Raw genomic sequence first — 25,564 nt, 5'->3', positions numbered from 1 at the left:
GGTTCTTATGTCAGCCCTGAGGGTGAGTAACAGCTTGGGGCTTCAGGAAAGCTCTCCAAGCAGCCACTCCCAGAACTCTTTTCCCTGGGGCTAGGAGCTCCTCCCGGCCTTGTCCTCCAGGGTAGGGATCTGAGCAGTCCGTGGGGACGCGGCCACGTCGGGAACAAAGGCTGGCAGAGGGGTCCTGGAGAGCGAGGCTGGGGGGGGGGGGAAGGAGGTGGGGGCTGCTCCCTCTCGGCTCCTCCCTCCTCCCTGCGTCCTCCGCCTCCTCCATCCTCTCTGAGAGGCGGCCAACTTCACCGGGCGTCCCCAAGTTGCGAGGTGCGCGTGTGGAGTGAGGTAGGGAGCGCGGTGGAGAGGCGAGGGGCTCCCGGAGCCTTGGCTGTGGTTCAGGAGGCCGCCGGCGGCCGCTAACGGGATTGGGGTAGCGGCTAGGACCGACAGTTCGCCTGTGGCTAGGACACCGCCCGCTAGGCTCCGCTTCCCGCCCAGCGAGGGGACCAGCCCCAGCGCGCCTCCCTCCTCGCACTCGCGGCCCCAGCATCTTCCAAGCAAAGGGCGCAGTTAGGGGAGGATGCTGCCCGCCCTGGACGCTGGCTTCCGGACAGTCGGATCCGCCCGCCGGGAGGAGGAGGAGGCTCGGCTGGGGTAAGTTGGGCGCCCGCGTCTCGCGTCTTGGCACCGCCTCCTGGGCCCCAGCCGGGCGCCGACGGCGTCCCAAACTTTGGGAGGAGAAAGGACCAGCGTGGGGCGGGAGGGAGTTCCCTGCGCGGGGAAACCCCAGCGCTGCCAGATTCCCAGCTGCCTGGTGCCCACTCCCGGGTCACAGCACAAGCCACAGGCGAAGGTCTTCTCCACTCCGGGCGTCCGGAGCCCTCCGAAAAGCGTGCTCCTGGGAACGCAGGGTTGGGGACTTCTAAACCAGTCTGGGTTCTCTGCTGGTCCCGCAGCTCCTTCCACCGTGAAAGGGAGTCCTCGAACTTCATAGCCGGAGACTACTAGCTGCCCGGGCTTTGGAAAGCTGTGACGGGGACCCGCTGAGGTCCAGGAATAGGGAGGAAGAAGCAAATATTGCAGTCACTTCTCCCGGACCAACAGGGGCAGATTTGGTGTGGAAACTCAGTGTCTGTATGATGTGTCTGGGCGTGCTCAGCCCTTCCAGAGAGAGATGGGGGAGACCGGAGCCAACAATTTAGAAACTTTTTAAAGAGTTCTTCTGGTTTGGGGTCTTTGAACTGTGAGGAAAAATCTGCATGCTAGTGCTGTGCCTGACATCTGCACGGTGGCCAGGACAGGGAGTTGCAAAGGAAGCAGAGACCCTGGCGGATGTACTTCCTCAGAGGGACTTCCAGGGGGATCGAAGCTAATGTATATAGGGTCATGGGCTGAGCTGAGACTTGAAAGTCGGGGTGAAGCCAGCCCTGCTGGTCTGTCTTACTCTAGAATGCTTAGTTTGTGATTCTAATGTCCTGGCACACACCCCAAGGATCTTCCTGGGCCTAGTGCAGTTCAGGGCACACAGTCGATGATGACTGATGGCATCAGTAGGGAATGCATTTTGTACTTGCCTTGAGTGAAGCCCAGGGAGCCTCAGCTGAATTGGCATTGCTCTTCTTGGAGAGGAAAAGGCCTCTCACTGGCTGTGGGAAGCCCTGCCTGTTCTCTTCAGGGGAAGTGGCCCAAGTGGCATGTTCCACTGTGCCTCGTGGTTACCTCTCCTTCCCCAGAACAAAAGAAAGGTTCCAATTCAGCATCTGGTTAAGTAGGAATGGAATAGAGTTGGAGAGTTGTGTGCTGTTTGGCAGACTCAGAGCTCTGCAGTGGACATTATAAGTTGATTCCATCCGTCCTCCCATGCCCTCGCCATGGTGGCAGTGAGTTAGTGAGGACTAACTACCCCAGTGTGTACATGCTGGGGTAGAGTCCCTGAAACAGGAGGGATTGGGGACATCTACTCTTGCTTGCTCCTGCTGGTCTGGCTGGAGAAAAGTGGCTACAAGGGTCTAGTAGAAGCTATGTCTTCCAGCAGGGGCTTGACTTGGTGGTAGCACGTGATGGTAACCGTGAGCGGGTGATCACAGCCCTTGTGCCAGTTGCTGTGAGTTTCCCAGAGGGGCAGAAACATTCCTTTTTCCTGGAACTGAGGCTGCCAGCAGTTGGGACTGAGAGTCCACAACGATGTAGGAGTGGTCTTAGCCCGTCCCCGGGAGGAAATGTGTCCATCTGCACTCCTGTCCCTGAAGGATATTGACTAGCAGTAGTGTGCCTGCCAGGGCCCTAAATGCCAGCATTAGCGAGATGCGTGGGTAGTGCTAGACCTGCGGTCCTAGAGGAGAGAGGAGGCGTTTGGCCCTCACCCAGTGAGATTCTGTTAGATGGGGGGTATGCCAGTCCCTTCTCAACCCCCCTTTCCATTTTCATCATGTGTTCTGGAATCAGGAGTTCTGTAGATGCTGTTCCTTTAAGTCATTACACTCCTCTAGAATTTCCATTTTATCTTTTTTACAGATGAGCCTCAGAAAAACTGCACATCTTTCAAAGTCACACAGTTGGTAAGAGACCAAGCCAGGATTTGAACTTGGAGATTTGATTTCAGAATTGTGCTGGCTCCACAATTCTGAAATCAAGTTCTGTACAGTCTATCTGTATAGGCTCTGTAGCAACATTGGTGCTACCTTGAAACCTGTTTCTGTGGTCTCTGCCTGCCTGTCCTTTTCCACAGCCTCTGTGGAGCCATGGGACCAAAAGCTGGGTGGCACCCAGCTCCTGGAGCCTTCGTGTGGCTCTGCACTCAGGAAGCTGGAGGTTTGGGTGTGAGTGCCAGGGCATGGCACAATAACATCACGAGAGACAATTGCCTACTCAGTCCCTTATGGCTGTTCCTTGGCTGAACCATCTATCTTTAAGTGGATCAGTATACTATTTCCCCTTTGCCCCTGGATACATAAACTGTTATCTGAGGAAGTTATTCCTCACCGATATTTCCCTGGTGACTTAAGGGGTCATGGTTATAGCTGTCTTTTCTGTCATATCATGTACCCTGGAGAGCTGGACTCTTTAGATCATCAGAAGAGACAGGTGGGACAGAGCCAGGCAACCAGGGGAGATGATAGCAATGGCTCACTTTGTCCCCAGCTGTGCTTCTGTGAACAGGACCCACAGAGTGTCAGCTGTCTGATCCCATGGGGCACAAGAGGATATGAGGATCAAGGGTGGATGCATAAGCTCGTGAGTCAGGAAACTGTAGCCACATTGCCTCAGGAACCCCTGCTGATTTTCTTAGTTTTTAGAATACCTGGTGTCCTGTTCCTCCAACTTTTGAGTGTTAGAATCACCCCTTCAAGGGCCAAGGTTTCTATCTCCCCAGAACCTCTGATACGGTATCTATGAGATGAGGAAAGATGAGGACTTCAAGAATGTAAGAGGCCTTGGGTGAGCATAGCTCAGCTGACACCCCACACCCCATGTAACAGAATCTCACTGGGTGAGGGCCAAATGTCTTGAAGTCCTAGCTGCAGGCCCTCCCTGGTAGAGGCCCCTCCCTGGTAGAGTGGACATGATAGATGGCGAGAGGAAGATGGGATATGGGGGCAATCCCACAGAGGACATGCTTGTACCTATCCTGGTGCCTTACACTCAGGGAAGCGAGAGGTAGCCGTGGTGAAGCCTGGGAAGGACTGTGTACTCTTGCTGGGGAGTTGCACTGAAGGCTCTTAACAATTTTTTTTTATGATTTTTTTTAAGATTTATTTATTTTATGTATATGAGTGTTCTATCTGCATTTATACCAGAAGACCAGAAGAGAGAATCAGTTTACATTATAGATGGTTGTGAACCACCATGTGGTTGCTGGGAATTGAACTCATGACCTTTGGAAGGGCAGACCGTGTTCTTTACCAGTGAGGCATTTCTCCAGCCCCCTCAGGGCTGATTTTTATCACCCTTTCCTCTCTAGGCCTGAAAAGAGGATAAGAAGCTGATCCAGTCCGTGGATTCCACCGTTGGGTGTGGGTGGTGGGGACAGGGTGTTGATCTTTGCAAGCTCAGGCACCTTCTGTCTCTATTGTCCCAACTCTAGCTGCTGCTCCTGGTCCCCAGCCAGTGTGGAGGGAGGAGCTCCTCTGTCAGTCTCCAGCATTGGCCTGGCGAGAGCTGCCACCTTCTCACAAAGATGGTGTGTACTGGAGCACTGAGGGTTTCTCTAAACTCTAGGTAGTTCATCACCAGGCTCCAAGAGGATTCTGTGGGAAGTCTGGAGGAACTGTGGAAAACCAGCAAACCAATTTTCCACTCAGCTGCTCCTGGCGACCACAAGTAAACAGCCACTTCTGGGACCAGCCTGAACTGTTGGAGGGCTATGCCTGCCCCTCTCTGCCCTTTTGACTTTGGTAGCCTCGAAAGCCACAGAGCACATCTTAGCCAGGCCAGTTCTTGCGCTGCTGGACTAGGTGGTTGGGATCAGGTGAAACTTAGGGGATAAAGGAAAACCTGGGCTTGGGGCCCGACGCTGTTTGGGTAAGTTACTTGTGTTCTACCCAGTTCATGAGCCCCAAAAGACCAGGAATAAACAGACTCCACTGTAAATATATGACCTTCTTTTTATTACAAATTACAAGCTGCAGCTTGGGCCCACACCGAGAGCCCCGTGCCCAGCTTAGTTGGGTGATTTAAAGATTCTGCTCCCTCCCAGCATGCCCAAGGCAGGGGGATTCCTGCCTGGCAAGCATCTATTGGTCAAAATGCTACATTTTGAATTGATTGGCTATAGGAAGGTCCCCAGACTATAATGACCTGGTGTCCCTCCCTAGGGGGATGGGCCAGTTTCCTAGCAACTATATCTCTAGTGGGTGGGGAAAGAATGCAGTAAGGCGGTCCTTCCCCTCAGGGCATTACTGGACTTCTCACCCACCTACTTCAGGCCTTAAACTTTAATAACTGCTCATGTTTAATCTTTTGGTCTCTCACTTGCTCTGGGAAGAAGGCTGGTTCTTTGACTTGGAGGGTAGAGAACAGCAGTGTTCTTCACCAGCTTTGGGGCATCTTACACATTGCCTCAGGATGGGTGGACCAAAGTAATTTTCAGCTCACACCTTTCCAAGGTAGGGCCCACTTTGGAAAAGATCATAGAGAGCATGCACTCATTTCCTCTGTCTATTTTCTATATTGACAAAACTGTCCCAGAGTTGGGTCAGCTTGAGGAGGGCTGGAGGTTCAAGGTCATTCATGGCTTCACGAATGGACCTTTTGTGTCTTAGAGATGGGTAACCTGGTGGCAGCTGCAGGTTATTGGTCATGAACTGAAAGTTCACACACAGTAAGAAAGAAGGTGGGCTCTCGGTGAGGGTGGCTTTCTGGTGCTCAGGGCCAAGAAGAGTCCCACAGTCCTGTGTGGCTGTGCAAGCTTGGCTCTCTAAACTGGACACTGCAGGAGCCTGGAAGAGGGGCATTGCATGAAGGTGCTCAGAACTGCTGCCACCAGGCTGCTAAAGAAGGGAGTCCTGGGTGGGTCCCCTCATGACTGCAGGTTTTTCTTCCTTTGGTGTTGGGAATGGAACCCAGGGTCTTACACACTCACTAGGCAAACTCTCTACCACTGAGCTCCTCCACATACCTATCCTGTAGCCTTGGTAAAGAGAAAAGGCTGGTAGGCCCACAATCACACATAAACCACTACAAAAATTCATGCACATGCACTCAAACACAAAATATTAAGTGAATATGAGACAAATTAATACACTCCAAAAAGATGCTTACAAACTGAGCCTACAAACTCAAGGCATTGAAAGGCAAACTATGTGATATTTAAGAATACCTTGGGTTAGATACTTAACCTTTCTGGGCCTTCCTTTCTTTTTTCTCAGTCTGTAAGAAGGGATTGGAACAGTGCCCTGTGTGCCTGGCTATTGTGAGTTACAACATAGATGGAGGTTAGACTTAGACATAATGAATGCTAGGTATGTGTTATTTCTGGCCTCTTACTGGTACACCCTGTACCAGCTGTTTACAGAGCTAAGGTTGCAAGGCATACTTACACGGCAGTGAATGGCTCAATAGGCTACATAAATGAGCCCTTTTCCCCAGGATGGGAGGACCTCCTTGTGCTACACTCTTAACTGGAATTTATTAGGGAGACCATCATGTCTTTCTATGGACCATTCAAACAATGCAGGAGTGAGCTCCTCCAAGAGTTAGTGGAATTCCTTTGGCAGGAGTTTAAAAGCAGGGCTACATGGAGTCCCAGTCTAGCAAGGGAACCCTGTGAGGCCAGGTGCAGGTGGGGCTGCGGACCTTGTTCCTGTTGTTATGATTTACATATTGGACTTCTGAGCATAGTTGTGGGCTGCAAGAAGGCTCACAGTTGGATATGGTGGCACTTGCCCGGAATTCCAGCACTCTGGAGGAAAAGGCGGGAGGATCAGGCAGTCAAGGCCATCCTATCTACAAAGAAAGTTCAAGCCACCTTGGGCTACATGAGATCCTGGAGATAGAGAGAGACAGAGATAGGGGCACAGAGAGAGAGAGAGTAAAGAGAAGGAGAGGGGGAGGGAGAGGGAGAGAGAGAGAGAGAGAGAGAGAGAGAGAGAGAGAGAGAGAGAGGAATGTATCATGGACTCTGCCTAGATGATACCAGTGCCTCTTCAGGCTTTTGGTATGTACCTACTATTCACACAGGCCACATCCAGCTGCCTGTGCCACCTCCATTCTACCTGTGAGCTGGCCTCACCCATTCCCTGTTCTTCCTGCTTCCCAGTCTCCCTTCCTGTCCAGCTGCCCGACCATTTGCAGGACACTGGAATGTGCTAGTTTGCCTGAACTAAAGCAGTGTCAGCTGAGGAAACATTTTGCAAATAAATGCTCCGCCACCACTACCACACACATCCCCCACAGCTGCAACTGTGCCAATTTTCAGCAAAGAATTTCACAGCTCAAAGCACACAGCCTCAGGCTGGCTGCACTTGCTGTGGTCTTTAGCTCCTTTCTGGAGACAGCCAGAGGCCAGAGTACTAAAAGCAGATGCCCAGCTATGAAGAAACTCCAAGGGAGAAACCTAGAAGCCAAGTCCCAAGAGGGAGGTCATTTCCTCCGAGGAGGAATGGCTCTCCCCTGGCCCATCTGCAAAGCTAACTCCCTGTGTTAGTGACTTCTTTTGCACCTTGCTTTGCTGTCTGAGGGCAGAGCCCTCAGGGGTCAGAAGCTGTAACAGTTGGCATGTCAGCACCCCCCCCCAAACCCTTCCCATGTGCCTTCACTTGCTTCCTAGGAAGCTCCTAAGCTGGTCACTGCCTCTATCTCCATGTTTAAGTTGAGGTACCCACGTCCATGGCTGTCCAAGCTGGCACATCTTTGCCCTACCATGACATCACTAGTGAGTATTTGTCCCGATATGGTGGTACCCTGAGGAAGAAGGGGCCAAAATTTGCCTAAGGATCCAACTGAGGGGCTGGTTCCAGGGAATTAGTGTCACATGTCACTGACAGCACCTCAAGAGCTGCGTCTGACCTGACATCCGCTGGTTGACCCAGTTGGCATTTCAGATCATGCAGCAATCTAAATCAGGCCTAGTATCTGCACCACTGGCTTACAGAGCCAGGAAGACAGGGCTAGCCAAAGCCTCAATGTCCCCATGGCCATTTCAACAATGCAGAGTCCTGGGTAGCTTCCGTGGCTTGTGATCTATGGAACATTGCAGCTTTGGCCTGTACCTGAGCTCTTCTCTGGACATCCAAGCTCTCCTCACTTCCTGGGCACAAAGCCTGCACTTCACAGCCTCTTTGGGGGTTCAGGACACCCCCCCCATCCTTCCTTCCCCTTGTCATGCATGTCTCTATCTCCTGGAAGCCTGGCTGGATAGTCCCCATCACAGAGCCTGTGTGTCCATGCTGTCCCATAGCATGGAGGCTGTTAGCTCTGTGGTCGGCGGTGGCGGTTGGGTAGTGACTCTGAACATAAGGGCTGCCTTAATCATCTGTGTCCTCTGCTATGCGCTGCCCCCGGGCATGCAAAGAGCATACTGTGTGGTGTCTGAGTATAGAAAGCAAGGGCTATAGATGTGAGTCCAAGGGAGCAGCTGGCAGAGATGGTAGGGTGGTCCAAGCCAGGATGACCCTGCTAGGGAGTAGGCAAAGGGGAGTCATGGTAAATGGGAGTGACAGGAAATGGCAGGAAGAATGTTCCCCCAAACACCTGACCTATCTATTCATTTCCTAGTTGGACCTGGGCAAGTATCCTGAGGATTGACCTGACACCCTTGAAAGGCTTCTCCATCCATCCATCCATCCATCCATCCATCCATCCATCCATCCATCCATCCATCCCTGTCTGCCTACCCAGAGTGCCTGCCTACACAGGATGCCTCTTTTTTTATTTTTTAATTTTTCAAGACAGGGTTTCTTTGGGTAACCTTGATCTGCCTGCCTTTACCTCCCCAATTGCTGGGATCAGAGGTGTGTGCCACCATGCCCAGCTCAAGATGCCTCTTTATGCCACACTGCTGGCTAATGGATGGGTATACCCTAGGTTTTCTGCTTAGTCCCATAAGCCCTTAATAACCAGTCTTGTTCTCACTGTAGATGCTTATTCAATTTCTTCAGGGTCTACTTCTGATCTCCAGGCAATTCAGGTCTCTGAGGCTGTTGTTTCTTTGAGGAAACTGAGGCACAGGGTGGGGAGGAGCCACTTTCTTTGAGATTCCATCTGCAGCTCCCAATTTGTCCTTTCAGAAGGTGTAGTGCTGAATTTTAGGGTTCAGGGACATCACACCATGTCTTACTCAACACTATTTAAGGTGGACTGATGGTTGGGGGTGGTAGGTCCTTCTGGAAAAGAGATGAAAGGGGCATCAGTGACCACTCTGATTCTTGCTGTGATAAGGACTCAGGAAAACTTTTGTCTTGAGCTGGAGAGATGGCTTAGCAGTTAAGAGCACTGGCTGCTCTTCCAGAGGTCCTGAGTTCAATTCCCAGCAACCACATGGTGGCTTATCACCATCTATAATGAGATCTGCTACCCTCTTCTGTCATTCAGGCAAAAATACTGTATTCATAAATACAGTCTTAAGGAAAAAGAAGAAGCAGCCATTTTTTCATGCAGAAAAAACAGAGAGGAGGATGGTCAGATGGGCTGCAGGGTCAGAGAGGGAGGCAGCTGGGCTGAATCGTTCATAGGGTACAAGAAGAAAGATGAAAGAGGATGGAGTGTAGCTCCCTGGACAGGCTCTAGAGCCAGTCTGCCCACCTGGGAAGCCCTGGCCACCCTACTGGCAGTGTGGCCAGGGCCAAATTGCTGAACCTTTCTGTGCCTCAGTTTCCCTAATGGAACTCAGCATGTAGGGGTGATGCCAGAATGAGATTTAAATTTATTTATTTATTTATTTATTTATTTACTGAGTGTGTGTGTGCTGGAGAATAACTTACAGGAGTCAGAACTATGTGGGTCCTGGGGATTGAACCCAGGTGTCAGGCCTGACAGCAAGTACCGGAGCAAGCACCAGCTCTAAAATGTTTTTATACAAGTGCTTAGAGCTGAGCTTATCACACAGCATCAAGCAAGGTGAGCTGCTTTATGTACAGGTGTGTGTGTGTGTGTGTGTGTGTGTGTGTGTGTGTGTTGGAAACTCAAGATATGCATATATCTTATTTTGGTGTTTTGAAACAGAGCCCTGCGGGAAGCCCTGCCTAGGCTAGAAGCCTTCTGGCAGTCCTCTGCCTCTGCCTCTCAAGTGCTGGGATTACAGATCTGTGACACCATACCTGGCTTTCAGTATGACTTTTTTTGTTGTTGTTTTGATTTTTCAAAACAGAGTTTTTTGTATATCCGTGGTTGTCCCGGAACTTACTCTGTAGACCGGGCTGGACTCAAACTCACAGAGATCTGTCTGCCTCTCCCTCCCTGAGTGCATGCACCATGCATGGTGGCCTGGTTTCCATATGGATTTTCAAAGGCAGCTAGGAAGTAAACTGAGTTTGTGTCTTAGCTCCCCTTAGATACCATAGTTGGCATGATATACTTTGCTGCATGCCACATGCTTCATATCCTCATTAAGCCCTGTTTAACCTATAAAGGTTGGTAGAGGAGCAAACTGCAGCTCAAAGAGGCAGAGTATCCTGCCCGAGGCTACCCAACTGTGGGGACTCAGACATAGGCCTGACTCCCTGGGTTTATCTGTGCTTAGGTTTCTCCTTACAGTGGAGGTTGGAGAGGCTGCCAGATGCTATGTCCAGTGCAAGATATACAGACTGTAGTTGTGAATCTCCATAGCAGGGAGAATTAGAGGTGACAAGGGAGAGGTGCCAGGACAACTCAGAAGGGAGGATAGCCTGGAGGCCACAGTATAAAACTCACTATTCATAGCCCACGACAAATCATTGAGTCACTAGGGAAAAACTTGCATCACTCATCTCTCTTGCTGTCTACTGCCTCTCTGCCCTTCCTGAGCTCCTGGAGACCCTAATGCCCACAGTCCTATGGTGAGGGAGTGTCCACCCCCAGCTAGCAGGCCTACAGACTGCCTTGTATTCCCCTTCTGAGCCTCTGTCTCCCACCTTCTCACCTTTCTTATTGTGCTGTGAGAATTCCAGACCAACATCATAGTACCCAGCTTCTGTGTTGAGTTTTAAACTTCTTTTCCTTTGAGAAAGGGCTCTGGTTTCCTGTTGGAGTCAGTGTTTGCTTTTTTGTTTTTGGAGACAGGTTTTTCCTAGTCCAGGCTGGCCTCAAACACTGAGTTTCTTGTTCCATTTCTCAAATGCTAAAGTTTACAAGTGGGTGTCACCATTCCCAATTTTATGGGATGCTGGGTATTGAACTCAGGGCCTTTGTGCACACTAGGTAAGTACTCTACCCGCTGAGCTGCATCTCTAGCCCAAGAGTCAGTGTCCAGAGAGCTAAGCTGCCTGAGCAGTGTCCGCAACAGAAAGCTGTGTCCTAGATGGAAGTGAGAAGCTGATAAGCAGGCCCCTGTTTCCAAGGATGCAGCTGAGTGTCCTACAGATCTTTATTTGAGCATCTTTGGCCAACTGTTCTATGTGCTTCAATCTAATAGCATTTTACAGATGCCAACAATGAGTCCCAGAGAGCTCAGGAGACTTTTCTGTAGCCACACAGCCTGAGTCAAACTTGTTGTCTAACTCCACGTATGCTCTTGGCCACTGTAGCAATCGGGCTGCATTTCACTCATACTCCCCACGCTGGGCAATGCAGACTGAAAGTATTTGGGCAGCTTCCATGTCTGGGTCCCTGTTCACTTTCCTAGAGACTGAATCTATGCAGGAGGAGGAACAGAGCATTGGCTTCCCTTGTCATGGGAACTCTGTGGCTAGGGGAGTTGGGTGACATGTTTGCCGACTCTCCTCTCAAGAAGGCACATTCCCCATGCGTCAGAGGGGCACCTGTCCAGGGTTTGGTGGGTCAGACCTGGAAAAAGAATATGAGTCAGGCTGGGGCAGGGTGCCAGCTTCCTCGGCCCAGGCTGTGGGTGCAGGATGCCAGGCTGCTGCAGTTACTGCTATGACTCAAAACTCTGTTCCTCAGCCAGAAGGGGTCTGTGCCAGCTCTGTACAGAATGACACCTTTCCACCCTCCTGCCACCTTGTGGGGGAGAGCCAGTTACCCTGTTTCACAGTTGAGAATACCAAGGCTGGGAGGCATTTCTGACGGAGCTCCCACAGCTGGAAGGAGGAGGAAGAAGAAGACTCAAGCCTCCTTTTTGTGCATAAAAGGGCAGAGGGTCTTTCTTCCTGGACACAGGGACCAACATGACCCTCTGACAAAGGGCAGTGATGAACTTTTTGGTCCTCTTTCCTTACAGCTTATTCTGTAGTCACGGATACAGGTGTGAATCCAGAGACCACCCTACTAGAATTCCCAGACACCTGTGTCCAGGGGCTGAAGCAGGACTGCATGGACAGAGGTGGAGATGGAAATGATCTATTCAAAAGAGGAAAGGCAGTCCTGAAAGTGGAAGTAGCCAGTGAGCTGGGAGAGATTGGAAGCTCAGACTATTAGGCCACAAAAACCCTGGCCTTTGGCTGTAAGGGTCCCATGTGGGTAACTACTTAGCAAATGATCATAGATGGGGACAGGTATGAGAGAGTGGGACTCTGCAGCATCCTCATGCTAACTCTGGTCTCAATTATTTTCCAGGTTGTGTCTCAGTTTACTTAATAAAACAGGAAGCCCAACAGAGTGGACTTTGAATTGCCTTCAAAGTGGATGGGGCTGGAGAATTGCCCTGGATAGCTTGTGTACAACCCTAAATTTGATCCCAACACTACCAAAAAATAAAATAAAATTGAAGAATTAAAAAAAAAAACAAAAAACAGGCCAGGCTGTGATGGCTCACACCTTTAATCCCAGCATTTGGGAGGCAAATGCAGGCAGATCTCTGTGAGTTCTAGGACAGCCAAGGCTACACAGAGAAACTTTGTCTCAAAAAACCAAACCAAGCCAAACAACCCTGATATTACTGGTTGCCTGTGTAGACTGTTCTGAATGCCCGAGCCAGGCATAGGAATGAAAATTCACCATGTAACTTTTTCAACGTTGTACCACAGACAACTGTTATTTGTCATAAAATTTAAAAGCACAAACAAAGTAAAAAAAAAAAAAAAAAAGGACAAGTTCTTGTTTATCTACAAAGGGCATGGCATGTCTCACTAAAGCCAAATGCTCCTCTTTTGCAAGCCTTTCTTGTTTTTAATGAGTCTCACAGAGCCCAAGCTAGCTTCAAATACTTGTGAAGCCAAGGATGACCTTGAACTATTGATCCCCCTGCCTCCCTCCACCTACAAAGTGCTGAGATTAAAGACCTGTACCACCATGCCCAGCTATTAGGAAAGCCATTTAAATATGTCTTGAATTTATGAAGAAGGACAGTAAAATCCTTCATCAGCAAGGAAGATTGGGGGAAAATGGAAGCTGTCTATGGCATTGAGCAAAAGCCAGTGTTCTCTGCAAGGAAAGTAACAGATCTTCAGAGATTCCAATGTGATGACTAAGCAGAGCCTAAGAGGAGAGAGGACTCAGGCCTGGGTGGTTTTGCCACCTCTAATCCCACAGGGACTAAGGGCAGGGGAGAGTAGAGCCAGAAGAGGCCTCTGCCAGTCCAGACTTCTTGGTGTGTTTGGGAAGAGGGCTATCTCCAGAAATCCCTGAAAGATTGGCATTGTACCAATGGTGCAGAACTGTATTTGGGGTACAGTGGACTGGCATCTGAAGAGGATGGGACACCAAAAAAGTCTTCAGGCCTGCAGACCTCTAGGTGAGCATGCAATGGCCCCTTGTTGCATTTTAGGTAATCATAGTTAGGCCCTCTGTGAAGGCTGCTTATTTCCATGTCCTTATGAAGGGAAACAGAGTTAGGGACAGGTTAGCATGGAGCTTGGGTGGAGAAAGGATTGAAAATTAAAATGCTATAGGAAAATGGAGAGTCAACCCCACAAGGGAATTGAGAGCCTGCACTCTTGCCCCAGAGAAAGATGCTTTCAAACACAGGTGCCCTGATGTATCGGGAGCAAGAAAAGCACAAAAATTAGTGTGAAAAGTCAGTTAGCAAAAAGTCTGAAAGCCCTTCCCTATCAGGGCTTCATGCAAAGGCAGTGTTTGGGAAAAGCAGACAGTACATACATGTGGGAAAGGCCAGGTTGATGTGGACATCACCATCCCCAGTGGACAAAAGAGGAAGAAGTCCACAGATTAGGACCTCAGCTCCTTTCAGGCTCAGACTGAGGTGGAAGCCTAGATGACCAGGATTCTAGGGGCAGAGGGTGACCTGGTGCTCAGCTCAGCCACTTTAGCAATGAATGACCTCATCCCCCACAGCTTTCTTGGTAATGCCTGGCTAACTGTGTGGCTGTATTCTCAGGATATTTGAGTAAGCACTGTTTTAAGAACCCCAACTCTGCCATGTCAGTCCTTAGGGCCTTGGCCAGAGTTTTGCCCCCTTTTGCATGTGTCTGAAACTTAGGAAGGAGTTCTGGCATAAGTTCCCACAAGTTTAAGGGGCTGTTCTGTGGGATAGAGAAGCACCCTTCTCCATGGATACTTTAGAGGTGACCTGTGGGGAAGGCCACTGTTCAGTGGAGCAAAATCAGGAGTATTCAAGGCATAGGGAAGCAATATCTGGGCCCTTTCTAGGCTGTCCCCCTCCTCCTTGGGAGCAGAGTGTCAGGTGAAGTTCAGTAACATAGACACATTTCCCTCCCTGCATCTGTCTCTGTGTCCCCCATCTTTCCTTACATACATGTTCAGTCTGTGTGTCCACAGCACTGGTATGTCACCTCCAAGAGTGAAAATGACCAGCACAGAGGACATGAAGATAAACGTGCCAAGAAGGAATGGCCGGTCGGAGACAGTGGACCTTGCCCTTCATGGTCTGGCCCTGACACTCCAGCGAGGTGACCTTGGGCAGATCACTTAACTTCTCTGAACTCACGTTTCTTCTCCAGATGGTGAAGGAGAAGGTGATGGGAGGGGCCCAGTTGCTTTGACAATTAGGGAGCACACAAGGATTGAACGTAGCATATGAGAGTGGAGGGGCCTCATGTTAGTCCCTGGGGGATTGACTATGGCTGCAGAGCTGATGCAGTGTGGCTGTGAAGACAGAGTTTGGGCTCAGTTCTAATGGTTGAACCCACTCCAGATTAATGGCTGCCTGCTCTCCTTTGGAGACCACTTCCCCTTGTCTGTAACTCCCTACGAATGTTTTCGAGTGGTTATTTTACTCTCTTTAGCATAATGGCAGTTACCTATTACATACAGCTCATGAGCAATACATAGAAACCAGTATATGGCATCACCCAGTCACTCCACCGCGTTTGGCCCAGCACTGGCCACTGCACAGCAGCAGATGATGGAGGACACAGTTTTGTGTGCATGGGGAAAAGTATGATTTTTTTAAAAAATCAAATTTGTTGTAATTTTTGTCTTTTTCATATTTATTCATGTATTTTATATATGTGGGGGTTTACTATACATACATATAAATGCACAGGCTCATGTGTGAAGGTCAGTGATAACCTGCTGGTTCTGCCCTTCCACCGTGTAGGTTTCAAACTCATATTACCGGCAACCGAGTCTCACTATGTAGCCCAGGCTAGCCATGATCTCCTGGCTTTCCTGCCTTAGGTTTCAGAGTACTAGGATCACAGGTCTGTGCCAAAAGATCAGGCTGAAGGTAAGTGGACAGTTTGATTGAAGTTTGGGCTAACGTTGCTTAGAGCTGTCTGTCCTGAAAGTAGTCCATGGCTGTGTCGTGTAGGACTGGGGGTGGGGGAGGGGCTCTTAAGTCCAATACCTTAACCATTTGGCCATCCCAGTCCTGATTTGGGGGGACTATTATACCATCTTAAAAACCTCCCATTCGGGCAAATCACAAAGAAGGATCCAGTCTCAACGAGCACATTCAGGACTAAAACACTCGCTTTCAGGGTTTTTGAACTGACACCTCATGTAACTGAAATGGAAGTCTTAGGAACCCCATATGTACCCTTACAACACAGAAGACCCCTGATATTTTCTGTTTTCTACAATACTGGCTTATGGAGACAGGAGAAGGAGGACAAAAGCTTGCCCAACTTATTAAATATATTGTGCAACCTTCAGTTTGACAAGTAACTTCTAGTAGGAGTTAGCATGAGATAGGATCTTGATCATTAGTGTATATTGGATCTGCCTTGGACTTCTGGAAGCAGCCTGCCAGCTTCTGCCTCCAGAGTTCTTCTGGTGCTCCTGACCTATCTTTGAGCATCTTGAGCACTGCCCTCCTAAAATCTAGCTCACACCATTTATAGTTTGGAATGTTGAAAGCTCTAAGCAAAGGGACACTTGTGCCCAGCCCTGGCTGAATGACCCCTGCCTCTTGAATCCCCAAACCACAGGACACAAAACCCCTCCCAGCCTTCTGAAAGTACTTCTAGAGGCTGTGAAAGGCACCATTTATTCAGTGATTTCACATTTCTATTTTTCTAGGGGTAGATGGTAGGTCAGGTATGACTACCCAGTGGGTGGTGCTCTCTTGGCATCTGCTGGCTATCTCTGGCTTTCCAGTTTCACCTAGAGAGCTTTCCTGGCATTGTAGCCAGTCTGCTTCCTAGACAGGCTTTTGGGGTTCTTGGGCCCTCACACTGGTCATCCTGAATAATCTTGGGTCCCCTGAGCCCCTCCCTTGCCTTGTTCCCTAAGCTAGCAGCCAGCTCAGCTGGGAACAGCTCCACTAGGAGGAGTGTTAAGTGGGTACAGAGCCTCCTCTGTTCTAGTAACAATGGCCTGTTGATGGCTAGATTGGGTCCCCTAACTCCTATTGGACTTCAGGGAGGAGAAAGGATGCCAGCCCTTCCTCCAGCCCAGGCAGTCAGTGCTGGATGTGAGGTTAACTCAGAGGGCTCTGTCTGCCCACAGGACCTCTTTCTTTTTTATTCTCTGGGATCTGACTCCTCCCATCTATCCAAGAGACCCACTTGGGGGCTCCAGGAATGCTTCACTTCACAGCCTCAACAAGTATTCATTGAACAGACCCCTGAGCCGCAAGGAGGGCTTTTACAGTTGGGCTACAGGGAGTTAATGCCAACCCCCTCCTCACAAGCAGATATTTAGGGCACTGACAGTTTTAGGCTTTGCCCTTTAACGGAGTCTCATTCTCAGTTGGGATTAAACATCCCTGGGCCTCCTAACTGACACTGTGCTAAGCATATCACCACAGTACCCCACTTAAAGTGGCAGGTGTTTGTGGAAGGCCAGATATGAATCCTCAGCACTGCATATTAATGTCCATATCTGAACCTCTGTGAATATGTTACCTTGCATGGTAGAAGAAATTTTGTGGATGCCTGTAGAGGAATTTTAATTCAGAACATGGCTGCTCTAGCAAGAGATCACACTCAAAGACCTTCTAGGTCTGTGTGCTTCAGCGGGAATACAGACATGTCTTTACTCCCAGGAGACAGAGGTATGCAGATCTCTTGAGTTCTGTTCAGACAGTTCAGTTGAGTAAGGGAGTTGAAAGGCAGTGCAGTGGAGTTTGTTCATGAGTCCAGTGCAGGTCAGCAGAGGCAGTTGAAGCCAGAGAGCAGCACAGAGAGAGAAAAGGAGGAGGCAGCTTTACAGGGATAGTTTTGCAGAGAGAACAAGCTAGACTCAGGGGAAGACAAAATGAGGCAGAGAATGAGAAGGTATCAGAAGAGTAGAACAGATTGCTAGAGTTAGTGTGGGGCCAAGCAGAGCAATCCGGTGAGAAACTGAGAGAAGCCAGTTTGAATTAGTCAGCTTGGAGATGAGATTTGAGCCAGAACAGCTGAATTGAACCAGCCAGAGTTCAGAAGGAGCTAGAAAGGGAGAGCTTATTCATCAGGAAGCCTCAGAGGCCTAGATTAGATTGTATGGAGGCTAGAAGCTTCCAGGACTAAGCCTAGGTTAGCAGACTGAGGCAGTAAGCCTCTGAGATGACAGTTACATCAGCCAAATAAAAGTTACTGTAACAGAGCTGGACACAGTGGCACAGGCCTGTTATCCCAGCACTCAGGGAGGCAGAGGCAGAGGCAGGTGGATCTCTGTGAGTTCAAGGCCAGCCTGGTCTACAAAGGGAGTCCAGGACAGCTAAGGCTACTCAGAGAAACCCTGTCTGGAAAAAAAAAAAAACAAAACCAAAAGTTATTTTAACAAATGTCATTAAGGATTTAGGGGTGGCAGAGTGCCCTGTATTAGATGGGTGATCCTGACTAGAATACAAGGGTCCTTATAAAAGGGAGGCCGAGGGAGCCTTAGCTGCAGAAGACACTGAAAACTATGCACCAAACTCAGGGCTTTGTGTCTGCAAGGCAAGGACTCTATTGATTCTGCTCATGTCCAGCTCCAGAGCTAGTTTTGAATGACTACAGTCTTAGAAGTTTTTCAAGCACTTTGTCCTAGTTAACACAGAGAACACAAACCTATTCTTTCTGGCTTCTGTGTTTGGTCAGTCAGAGACTCAGCACCAAGGCAAACATCACAGTGCTTGCTTGGAATCCCAACACTGGGGAAGCTGAGGCAGAAAGCCTTCTAGGAGTTCAGATCTGGACTTAATAGTAAGATCCAGAGCCAAAAGAAGGAAGGAATGGAAGGAGGGAAAGATTAGCGCTTCCTGTCTATATGGCCTTGCAGGTGAGCTGGTGTGTGGCAGGCAGGATCTGGCAAGCTTCTGCCATCTCCCAGATGTCCTAGGATAGTGGGATTTGATACTCTCAGTTATCAGCTCTTGGTCTTACTAAGCCTAGGTTAGAATCATCTAAGGATCTTTTGGCAGCCCCAATGTCCAGAACAATATAGTCATAATCTCAGGAGGTGGGACTTGGCTATCAGATTTTTTTTTTTTCTAACTTCTTACATGCTATCAGGATTGAAACCCAGAACTCTAGGCAGGGTTTCTCTGTGTAGCTCTGCCTGTCTTGGAACTCACTCTGTAGACCAGGCTGGCTTTGAACTAAGAGATCCATCTGCCTCTGCCTCTGTCTCTGCCTCCCATGTGCTGGGATTAAAGGCATGAGCCATCAATATCTGGCCACATGTGTCCTTATTGTCACCTCTATGAGTGTGGTTGGAAGTTAATTCTTATAATCAGAATTTCTGGACCAGAGAGTATATTGGTCTGTTGGGGCACTGACTAACACAGTATCATTGATTGGGAGATTTACAAATAACAGGAAGTTGTCAAACATGGTTCCAGAGGTTGGGAAGTTTAAAATCAAAGTGCCAGCACATTCCAATAAAAGGCTCATTCTCTATGTCCAAGATGAAACCTTTGTGCCATGTCCTCACATGGTGGCAGGAATGACTGTTTCCTCACACCTCTTTTACAAGGACACTAATTCTATTCAGAAGGACTCTGCCTTCTTCACCTAGCCACTCTAGTCATTCTCTGAAGATGTCACTTCTAACACCAGCACACTGGAAATTGGACTTTAACTTAAGAATTTTGGAAGGAAACCGACATTTAAGCTACAGCAAAGAGTATATATATTCTAAAGTGTGGTGTTCAAGATCAGCCTGAGGTCTATAGTGAGACACTGTCTCAAGAAATAACGTAGCTTAGTTGTTGAGTGTTTGTGTAGCAAGCATGGAGCCCTGGATTCACTACTCAGTGTGGTGGTTCCAGTAGGTTTGGCTCCCATGGCTTCATATATTTGGATGGGTTGCCTAAAGCTGGTGAAACTATATGGGAAGGATTAGAAGATGTGGCCTCGTTGGAACAGGTATGCCATTCCCAGTTAGATGCTCTCTCTCTCTCTGCCTCTAACTCTTGGATAAAATGTAAGCTCTCACTTACTGTTCCAGGCTACCCCTGCCCCCTGTTGCCATGCTTTCTGCCGTGATGACTATGGACCCACCCTCTGAAACTGTAAGCAAGCCCCCAGCTAAATGCTTTCTTTTATAAATTGCCTTGGTCACGGGTGTCTCTTTACAACAATAAAAAGTACTTAAGATACTCGACACAACAAACAAACTGATAAAATCTCACAGCTGGAAATCCCAGCACTTAGGAGGTAGAGGCAAGAGGACCAGAAACTCAAGACCATCATTGACTACATTTCTAGTTTTAGGCCAGCCTGGAATACATATATGAGACCCTGGACAATAACTAATAATAATACAATAGTAATGATAATAATATAAATTATGATGTTTTGGTCAAACAGTTCTTCAAAAAGTATACCCTCATCAGCATTGTGAGAGAATCCTTTGTTTATCTTTCTTTCTTTCTTTCTTTCTTTCTTTCTTTCTTTCTTTCTTTCTCTCTCTCTCTCTCTCTTCCTTCCTTCCTTCCTTCCTTCCTTCCTTCCTTCCTTCCTTCCTTCCTTCCTTCCTTCTTCCTTTCTTTCTTTCTTTCTTTCTTTCTTTCTTTCTTTCTTTCTTTCTTTCTTTCTTTCTTTCTTTCATCTTTTTTTGAGACAGGGTTTCCTGTGTAGCCCTTGCTTTTCTGAAACTTGCTTTGTAGAACACACTGGCCTAGAACTCACAGAGCTCCACCTGCCTCTGTCTCTCCAGTGCTGGGATTTACCAACATACCCAGCTGAGGGCATCCTTTGTATTACCCAAGAGATGGACAGGGTCTATTGCCAAAACAGACCCCAAATCTAAGTACCTCAATCCAGCAAAAGCTTGTTTTTCTCACGTATCACATTTGGCTCTCCTACAGCAGTGTGAATCCAGCTGCTTCCATCTTGAACTAAACCCATCCAAACATGTGGCTGTCCATTCAACACAGCTTCTGGAGAATGTGTGGAGTCATTTTAAGGTCCAGGCCTTGAAGTGGCTTGCATCACTTTCAACACACATCCCGCAGACCAGAGCTAACCACATGGTCTTCACTTCACTGCCAGCCAAGGCAGGGCCATGGCAAGCAACACACAGGTGTTGGGTAAATGTAGCTGTGTTGGTGGGTTCCCTGGAACTTCACTCCCATAGCATACTGCAGGATGCCTTCTTGCTGACTATTGAGTGTTATGAGGATGATTCTTGGTTATCAAGTTGATTACATCTGCAGTTAACTAAATCCCAAGTGGCTGGGTCTACCTGTAAGGGATTTGTTTAAATTAAATCATTTGAAGTGGGAAGACCCACCTTTAAGCTGGATCTTTTGAGGTGGGAAAATCCACTTTTGATCTGAGCTGCACCTTCTGGTGGCAGCCTATGTAAAGGACGCAGAGGGAGGAGGCTTTTGCTGTTGGCCTGTTTGCCCTCACTCTCACTGGCAAGTCCATTCTTTCACTGGCTTTAGAGCCTACTTCTTTGGGACTCCAGTGTAGACTGAAGACCAGCTGAGACAGCCAGCCTCATGAACTGAACAGGGACTGGATTCTTGGACTTTTCGTTGGTAGACAGCCATTGCTGGACTAGTCGGACCACAGCCTGACTAAATGAGTGTGGCTCCAGTTTACCTTCCTGTGCTTTCTCCAGCAGCTGCACACCAGTGTTCTCTGCTATATAATCAGAGCTGACTGTCTTCATGATCAAGACACACCCCAGTGGCTCTGCCCCCAAACTCCCCCAAACCCAAATATTCACTTGTGGGAAAGCCTCAAGACTTTTTAAAAAATGTTGGCTGTTATTCATAAGAGCATATAAAGGCATGTGAGTAGCAATGTAAAATTAGCTGTGTCGAGATCTTTGCCAGCTGTTCTGTGGCCTAGCTTGGCAGCTGTCTTCCCAGAAGTTCCAAGGCTCTGTCTTGCCCCACCTCCTCTCTCAGAGACGCATGCGCCAAGTGAGGGGAAAAGGTGGATGGGGAAAAGGAGAGGGATAAGGTGTCTGCTGGCATTCTGTCCCAACTTTTGCAAACTTCTGGGCTTTAAGCATTCTTACCTTGAGGTTCATATGACTGTGGAGACCTTATGGGCTTAACAGCTTGGAGCTGGTGTGCAGGTGCATGTTCTTGGATGGAAAATTTGCATACAGGAGCATGAGTACAATTTGGAATTTGATCTGGTGTCAACAGCACGGTGACCCACAGCAGTATGTCAAGCTAAAGGACAGGAAAATTTTGTTTGCTAACCAGAAAGAATTGTCTAAAGCTGGGAGAGCAAATGGGCTCTGCCTTCCAGGTCACATTTAGTGCACTGGCTCTGCACCCAGAAGACAGCAAGCAAAAGCAAGAAGCCCAAAGGGCCCACAGCATCAGTGCTGTGTGTGTGTCTATATGAGCTCATGATTCACTCTATTTGCTTTAATACAGGATCTTACCATGTAGCCCTGCTGGTTTCCAATTTCCTGCCTCTGCTTCTCAGGTGGTAGGATTACAGATGTCATTTGGCATGATTTTTTTTTAAACAAAACAACAACAAGAAAAAAAACAAATGGACTGTAATTGTGGCCCCTTGTGTGCCCTCAGGTTTGTTTTTTTTTTTTTTGTTCAGTGTCCTACCATGAGCATCTTTTATAGAGCTTTATATCAATATTCTTCTTTTAGATTATAAAACAAACCTTTTTCAAACAAACAAACAAACAACAAACAAGCAAACAAAACCGGAAAAACCACATCCCATGTAGCCAAACCCAAACACTGAATTCCTACTATTCCAGCCTCTACCCTCCAGGTGCTAGAACTGCAGATGTGTACCACCACACCTGGTATTATGGGATGCCAGGAGTAGAACCCAGAGCTTCATGCACACTAGATGCTCTGCCAACTGAGCTACATCTGCAGTTCCAAATCAGGCATCTTAGGTGCCCAATACTCTGACCACACTGGAGAAAGACAAGTATTGAAAGCAAGAACCGACAATCCATATGGCACAGAAGTCCATTCATTTATTCCACAGATATTTGTTGAGGCCTGTTACATGCCATGAGCTGTGTTTACTGCTGTGGGGCGTCAGAGGACAAGACCACCATCTGAGGAAAGAACAGGGACTTTCCCAGCTTCCTGTTTTTCTTACCACTTTGCCCATAGTTTTATTTAGCAAAACAAAAAATGCATTGCATAACACAAAACTCACCTCTTTAGGTAGGGGCTTAATAGTGAAACTGTGCTCTTGTAGAGGACCTATGAGGTCCTTACTGCCCATAGACCAACTCGCAACCATCTCTAATGCCAGTTCCAGAGAATCTGCCGCTCTCTTCTAACCTCTGCAGATACCAGGCATCACCCAATGCACGCACATATGTTCCTGGCTGAGAAGTGACACACAAACCACGCATACATTGGTCTCAGCCAGATATTGATGGTTTATTAGAATGCATATGCAAGCTGATCGATCAGGGCCACAGTAAGGACTTAGGAGCCTAATCGTGACATCTACAAGGTCTCACAGCAGGGTGTTTATAGAAAAATAACCAAATGCAAAAGACATGGTGAGGGCAGTACAAAACGATATTACGTTTTTGGCCTACTAGGTAAAGTATTATTTATGAGCTAACCTTTAAGCTGATTGGTTCTAGGTGAGGTAGGTAAGTGAAGGTCTTCCAGAGTGCAGGCCAAGTGCAACCAGGTGTATAAATAACAAGAGTGCAACCAGATAACCAAGTATGACACTATTAGATCATACAAAGTATAAGGTCAGCTCACCCCTCTGCCACGGTCTGTTGATCTAGGTTAACTTGGTTCCTTGGCAGTTTTTTATTGTCAGCTATGAATAACTACTTTTAGGAAGCAAGGCTAGAAGTTTAAAAATTTGAACTTAAGGCCACAAAGGAAGACAATGCAGCCAGTCCTGATGAGACCTGATAGGCTAGGGTCAGATGGAAGGGGAGGAGGACCTCCCCTATCAGTGGACTAGAGGAGGGGCATAGGGGAGAAGAGGGAAGGGAGGGTGGGATTGTGAGGAGATGAGGAAGGGGGCCACAGCTGGGATACAAAGTAAATAAATTGTGATTAATAATAAGAAAAACAGAAAAAAATAAATGCATACAGGCAGTTTTATCATACATGTTAATTCCACACATGAGCAGGTCCAGTAAAGATCTGCCAAGGTCAGAATCAGTAGAACCTTTTGCCATCAACCAGGAGAAAAATGAATAAATAATATCAAAGTCTTTAAAAATTGAAGTTAATTTCACCTTAAAAATAAAATGGAAGCTGAAATGGCTGCAGTTATGTCTCAGAGAAGACTTCAATATTCCAGGCTTCAACAACATAGACATGCAAGCAAACAGTCAGACACATAAATAAAATAGGTAAATCTTTTAAAACAAGCAACCACCACTTTAAACACCCAGTTTCCTAGCATTAAATGCAGTTACACCAGCACTGCCATTCATCTGCAGAATCCCCGTTATCTTCCCAGACTGATGCTCTGTATGTAGACACGGGACCCCTCTGCCTCGGCCTCCTGGGTAGTGAATACTACAAACAGCCCTACAGCACTTGGCATCTTTTCATTTGTTTAGTTGTTTTGCTGCTTTGTTTTGTTTATAAAGTCTCCTCTAACCCAAGCCAGCATCAAATCCATTATGCAGTCTAAGGATAATCTTGAACCTTTCCTCCTCTGCCTCCAGCTCTGAGTGCTACCATCACATGCATGCACCGCGATTCCCAGTTGTGTGGGTGCTATGGATAGAGCCCAGAGCTTCCTGCCGCGATTCCCAGTTGTGTGGGTGCTATGGATAGAGCCCAGAGCTTCCTGCGTGCTAGAGAAGTGCTCTACCAACTGGACCATATTCCCAGCCCAGTGCCTGCACTTCTCGCATCACGCCTAGGATGCTCTTCCATGCCTTTCTAGAAACTGTTTTTTTTTGTTTGTGTATTGGCATTTTGCCTGTGTGTCTGTGTGGAGGTGTCAGAACTCCTGGAGCTGCAGTCACAGACAGTGGTGAGCTGCCATGTGGGTACGTGGAATTGAACGCGGGTCCTCTGGATGAACAACCAGTGCTCTTAATCACTGAGCCATCTCTCCAGCCCCTCCATGCCTTATTTGAAGTTTGAAAATTTTCAAAGTGATACAAGCATGTGGTTGTCCAAATACTAACACCATAGAAAGGTCTGAGAGTGGTCACTTACAGCATTTCTGTAGCTGCCTCAGCATTTTCAGTGGGGCATTTCATTGTTTGGCCCGGGTGGCGTTCAGGTCAGTTTTGAATGCTGCAGACTGGTACCCAGGCTGCCTGCTTGTGTGTGAAGGCAGCCTGGATGCCAGGCACCATATTGTGCTGGCTAGCTAATGGCATGTTGCTAGGCCTCCTGGGGCCTGGCACAGCACTTGCACTTCAAGCAACTGTGACTACCTGGTGGAGGCAGAGAAAGAATGTTTGCCTTGTCTGTGCACAGGCATGAACGGCCGAGCAGTGCCTTGGGCTGATTTTGTCAGTGTTGCCTCATAGCTCTATCAGCTAGCCCTTACCTCCATAGTCCACTATGGCTCAAGCCCATACTCCTTGTAAGTATATGGCCACCTTTGCCTTGGGCTGCTTCTGACTCGGCTATGGCTGGACACACACAAGAAGTTGTAGATGGACTCAGTCATTTTGTTTGTTTGTTTTACATTTATTCGTGTGTGTGTGTGTGTGTGTGTGTGTGGTACGGTGCTTCACTTGATATCCTGGTCATCTTACCTCTATTTCCCAAGTGCTGGGATTATAGGGATGCACTGTGCCTAAGGAATGTGTTTGTTTTAGAGGGGGAAGCTGGGGCCCCGGGATGCTAAGTTGCTGAGGTACTGGGATGGATTCTGGCATCCTCAGTGGGATGCTGGATGCTGGGATGCTTCCGTACCACGATACTGAGAGATGGAGCACTAACCAGATCTGCCCTCACATCCTCATTCTCTTGTTCCTTTTCTTCTCCCTTTGCCATCGACATCCTTTGAACATTTACTGTCATGTCAGAACTAAAGCCACGATGCTGGGGTACAGCAGGGAGGGGTGTGCCCTTCCCAGGCCATGTCTAGGTGCTTCTAAGGAAATAGGGTGTAGCCAGAACAGGCCAGTGCATGGACAAACCCAGCTTATGAGAAACAAGTAACTTCAGTGCTTCTTATCTCCATTCTGATCAACTACCTGGAATGGCAGAGTCCCAGGCCCCACCCCTTCCCTCTACTCTCTAAGGATTCAAGAACAGCTCTACAGAATCTCACTTCCAATTGGGTGGCACAGGGGATCAGCC

The 25,564-nt window shown here is 48.2% G+C and overlaps 1 protein-coding gene across 1 annotated transcript in view; it reads left to right on the top strand.

The window, feature by feature from the left end:
• The first annotated feature begins 592 nt into the window (after positions 1–592).
• Positions 593–25,564, top strand: part of Chst3 (carbohydrate sulfotransferase 3) — a 34,984-nt gene continuing 10,012 nt past the window's right edge. The window contains exon 1 of the mRNA XM_055598890.1: positions 593–648. The gene's annotated coding sequence lies outside the window, so the exon portion shown is untranslated. The remainder of the gene's footprint in view (positions 649–25,564) is intronic.

This window comes from Psammomys obesus, unplaced genomic scaffold (genome assembly GCF_907164565.1).
Source record: "Psammomys obesus unplaced genomic scaffold, mPsaObe1.curated_primary_1811, whole genome shotgun sequence".
NCBI classification, from domain to species: Eukaryota; Metazoa; Chordata; class Mammalia; order Rodentia; family Muridae; genus Psammomys; species Psammomys obesus.
Note: the sequence above shows the minus strand (reverse complement) of the source record. Positions and strands in the feature narration are given on the sequence as shown.